This window comes from Drosophila pseudoobscura, chromosome 3, assembly GCF_009870125.1.
Source record: "Drosophila pseudoobscura strain MV-25-SWS-2005 chromosome 3, UCI_Dpse_MV25, whole genome shotgun sequence".
Taxonomy (NCBI): domain Eukaryota; kingdom Metazoa; phylum Arthropoda; class Insecta; order Diptera; family Drosophilidae; genus Drosophila; species Drosophila pseudoobscura.
In genome coordinates this window covers 18,963,046-18,967,924 of record NC_046680.1, presented here as the reverse complement: position 1 = coordinate 18,967,924, position 4,879 = coordinate 18,963,046, and the positions used below count along the sequence as shown (strand labels likewise).

General features: G+C 42.4%; 1 long non-coding RNA gene across 1 annotated transcript; it reads right to left on the bottom strand.

Moving 5' to 3' along the window:
* Positions 1-3,204: 3,204 nt before the first annotated feature.
* Positions 3,205-4,082, bottom strand: LOC6898829 (uncharacterized). The gene is made up of 2 exons (XR_001452353.2): positions 3,786-4,082; positions 3,205-3,709 (listed from the first exon to the last, which is right to left on the bottom strand). It is a non-coding gene; the product is annotated as an uncharacterized lncRNA (long non-coding RNA).
* Positions 4,083-4,879: the final 797 nt, after the last annotated feature.

The window sequence follows — 4,879 nt, the reverse complement described above, 5'->3', positions numbered from 1 at the left end:
TATCTTCTTTTTACTTTTAAAAACAAATACCAATTTATAAAAATGTTTAGGAAAAATTAAGAAAAATAAAAAAGGGAAGGATAGATTGAAGAGGAGACAGTGCTTTAATTGCAATCAATCTAAATGTCAAGCTTTCAATAATATTGTCAGCCATGAAGCTCCGCATCCTAGCAGTCACCCGGGGGGTCAGCCTTCATTCAACTACAGGAAGAAGAATAACACGTTTGCATTCCTTTTTCAAACTGAACAAACTGCACGGGCATGGAAAACTTGTGGAAAACCCCTGCCAAGTCGTGTGAAACAAAGGCTGGGACATGCTTGATTTTTTGTTACCAAGAACAAACGACCCCACAGCCCCACAGTTCCCACAGTCATATGTCAATTGGGATTATATAACTGCAAATTTCAGGCTTTAATATCATTCGTTGCGGCTGTATGAAGAACAGGCTCCATAACAGTCGAGTCTAATGAATACGCACAACTCCTGGAGTAACTTTCCTGCATTCAAGATGCTACTCCGTCGAATTTCGAGTATGTTTTTCTGTGACTTCTCGCGGATTCTACTTTCGAGGTTGCTTTGAGAAGACTTTCCTACGGACGGCGGAACAGCAGCCCTTCCAAACACCAGATGGCACTGTTCCCGTTACCATGTACAGGAAATACGATAGACTGCGCTTCGGGGAGCTGCCTGCTTTGGGGGCTATTGGCATGGAAATTCCCTACAAGGAGGGAAATCTTAGCCTGGTCATTTTAATGTCCACGAGGCTCAACGACTATTCGCGGTTACAGCAATCGCTCTTCATGAACTATGATCTCCTTAAACTCACGGACAGCTTTATTCTTATGCGTGTCCTCGTACCAGCCTCCATGGGCTGCTGGAGCATGGGCTGGGCCGTCGCACAGTCTTAAACAATTCCGATTTCTCCGGTGTCAGCAACAAGCCGGATCTCCAACTGGCGGCTTTTAAGCACAGTGGAATCATTGAGATAGACGGAGGCTGCCCTGACGCGTGTCCAATTGGGCCTAGTAAGAAAAGAACCAGACTTTCTATGAAAGTGATAATAATACAGTATTTTGGTTCCAGCTAATATCAAGACGGGCAACGAGAGAGCTATCCCTTTCATCGTTAATCAACCTTTTGTGTTTTTCATGAGGGATAAAACAAATATTTTCTTTGCAGGGAAATTCTCTGAGCCAATGCCAATGGGCTGAGTTTTTCATCAGCATTTTGATATAATATCAGCAAAAAGATAATTGTTTTTTTCGATTTTTAATGGAATCTTAACTATCAGATCTTGCAATAAATTTGAAGTCGGACAGTTGAAGTCCAAGAACGTTAAATGCCATGCTTCAAAATGATGAAAAGGTCTCCCAACATGCTTTAAATGGTGCCACAGCTGACCTTTGTTCGCTCGTTCGCTGATTCGCATTCCTTTGACGTTTCCCCCTATGCACTTCAATGCACTTGACATTTTTATTAAAAGCTTTAAGTTGTAGTTGCAGTCAACGTGCAGCAGTAGGAAGGACACACACACACGAATGTGCATAAATGTCATGTGACAAGGATATTTGTGCTGCAGTGGCAACGGCTGCTAGCAACTTATTGGCTGCAGGACGCACACGCATGTGCCTCTCTAAGTCACTCGACCCCCTTAGCCCCCCACGATGGCTGTCTTATGCAACAATGTAATAATGGCGGGTAGAGCATGGAGTCTATATAGTCTGCAGGACTTTAACTTTTGCAGTCGGTTCTCAGTCATTTTTCTATCTCCCACTGGGATTTACTTATATGACACTAAAACTCCCAGCAGGAGCAGTGCAAGCTCCGGCATCATTTATTTCATGGGGCTTTCTCCTGCTTTCACTGCAAAAAGAAAATTGCATTGCGTGACATTTTCTGAAAACTCATTTGACAAATGATTGGACGAAAGGCAAACAATTGAATTGTGTCTCTCTTAAAGTGATGCCCAAATTGAGCTAATGGCAGTGCACCACTCTACCCCTTCTTTCCGCTTCTGGGCTTGTGCCCCATTTAAATATGCCAAACACATGTCGTATGCGCAATATTCGTATACGCCATACAAATCCAGTCGTAGTCGCAGAAGCAGAACCGTTGAACAACTGGGAAAACCATAATTTTGTCTGTGGAAATTTTCGCTTTCGCACACATAATTTTCGTGCATAATTTGGATGGATTTGAAATGGGGTCGCATCCGGATTCTGGGCGCTGTCTGCCACCAGCAGGGGCAATAGCGGCAGCAGCAGGGAAACAGATTTGCAATGCACAAAACGTTTATGTGATAGGTATGCCCCTCTATATATATGTGGATATATACATATGTCTCTCTACCCCTCTCTGCGGGTCCCGTGCAACCGATGCTTGTTCATAATGTGCATAAACATTCTCGCATCCCCCACGGATGTTGCCGTTGATTTGGGTTTGCGCCTTCGTATTGTCTTCCAGCTGTTGTGTGTTAGAGATTTTGACTATTCCGCAGCATTATCGTAGTTGTTGCTGCTGCAGCATGTTCCCGCATTGCATTTGTCGGATGTGGCAGGGCCTGCTGTTGCTGCCACTGCCTGATAATGACGCCAGCATGGGTGTGTGTATGGGTTTTCATTTAAGTTTGTATAATTAATTGAATTTCGGGCTGCTGCTGACTGTAAGTCAGCTGAATCTGCATGGATTTGAGTGCTATTGAATTTGTTTTAATGAATTTTATTCTCAGATTTACTGTAACAAAACTTTCAGTAAAGAATATCTCAATACATTTGTAAGGACTTTACTTTGATCGGAGGTGCCACATCAACATCAAAATGAAATTTGAAATGCAACAAAGACATTTTCTCAAGTTATTACAAATCAAAGCCAATCGATACAAGTTGCTGAAAGTCGTGCTAGGGAGGCCTAAAGGGAGGCAATCTAAATGCATTGTGAACTATTTCGTAATTGAGCAAACATTGCCATTTCAAAATCAGGCGAATAAAGTATTAACATATCAATTTTAAATTTTAAATGATTAAGTTGTAGCCAACATTCCCCAGAACAGTCGGTATTAACATGTACATATATCATTAAAATGTGTACATATGTGGGGCCTCTATCGAGGCTGACAGCATAATCAGTGTACAATTTGCATTAAATTAAAACATGAATTTCCATGACCAAATCAGAGACCCCTTGCACAGAGAAACACGCGATGATATAAGGACTACGGACGAGGATTACCCGCGCAGCAACAAATATTGTATTTCATACCATGCAAAATAGAGAACTCCCATGGAAGGCTACTAGGGAATACTAGGGGAAAAATGTACTAGGAAATAGATAATTATTTGGGAAGCGCGGAGGGCTTCTAGGGAGGGTGATTTTTGGGATTTTTGGGAAGTTTATATAAGGAATAACTGGCATAGAAATATTGGGAAGAAAAAAATTTGGTAAATTTGGATACTTTATGAAATGATTCACTGGCATAGAAATATTTGGAGCCACTAGTTGAGGAATATTTTTTTTAGGGGCGACTATTGATGGTCTACTTGGGATTTCTTTTTCAGGAATACCTGGTCTAGAAACATGTGGAATAACTGGTTGAGGAATGTTTGTTTGAGGAAGATAATTTGTTGGTAAAGTTGGCAGGCTTATCTCCTCCGGAACAATTGTTCTGAAAACATCCGGCATGGTGTCGGTGTATGATGTCGCTTGCGTATTCTGTGAAAGGTATATACACATATAACGGATGTAACACAGTGGAAATCTTAATACAATATAGCATTCCATATCATACCTCTGCGGCAGTAATAGTGTTTGCCGATGAGGCTGTGGTAATAATCGTCATCTGGAATGTCTGCGTTGTCTCTTTAGGCATATTTGTTGGCACGTCAGTTAAATATGGATAGAGGCTGGGCTGCGGTGAAGTGGGCAGAGCACATCGTCCCTGTACGGCAACATATGGCGGAATGCAAAGGAAGGACGGCATCCGCAGTACAGGTTCACATAGCACTTCTGCAGATTTGAACAGGAGTGATACCACCAAGACCCACACACGACCCATTCTTTGCAAAGGCTTGATTCTATTTAAACTCATTCTATACAGTTTCCTATTAACGCTAGTCAATGCCAATTGGATCTGGTAAGCCCTGACTAATTTCCAAAGTTTCGAGCAATAGCCCTCTCTAGAACGATCGAGCCGCTCCAGGTGTGCTTTTTAACCTTTGCTAATAAACCGAAAGGCCTTAAGGCCTTAAGGCAATGAATGGAATTGATGGATGTAATGAATAAATAAAATATCGGATATTCGAATAGATATTGGAAGCGAAAGTGCGTTGAGGACAGTGTAAGCGTGGAGTATGGGTAAATTGGTAACCATTTGGGCACGCCTCAGACGTGTCAAGGTGACAATTCTTTATTTGAATATTACGCCACTCTCTCATTCTCCCTTACTATCTCTGTCTGACTCTGATGGATGACAATAGCTACAACCACAGAGCGCGTTCTCAATGGCTCTGGTCACATTTGCGTGCCAGCGACGTGAGCAGCATGACTGAAGAGGAGAAGCTGGAGCAGGAGGATGGTGAAAAAGTGTGGCCATTGTTGGCACAGGTAAAAATGCCATGACATTTATCAACGACTCTTACACTCACTCGTATTCCTGGTGGTTTTCGGGACGTGGGGGAATGAAGCCATCAAGTTGTGCATTTTGTTTATTTATCAACAGATTAGCAGGCCGTTTCGGTGTCGCCTGTCATCTCCCTCGCACGCACACATTCCTTCTCTTTCCCTCTGCTGTGTTTAATGGCACATGAAATGGCAATAAAGTTGTGGCAACTTTTGCGGCATGTAGTTAAGTATAACTTACGCCCAGAGCGCTCATAAGTCAAA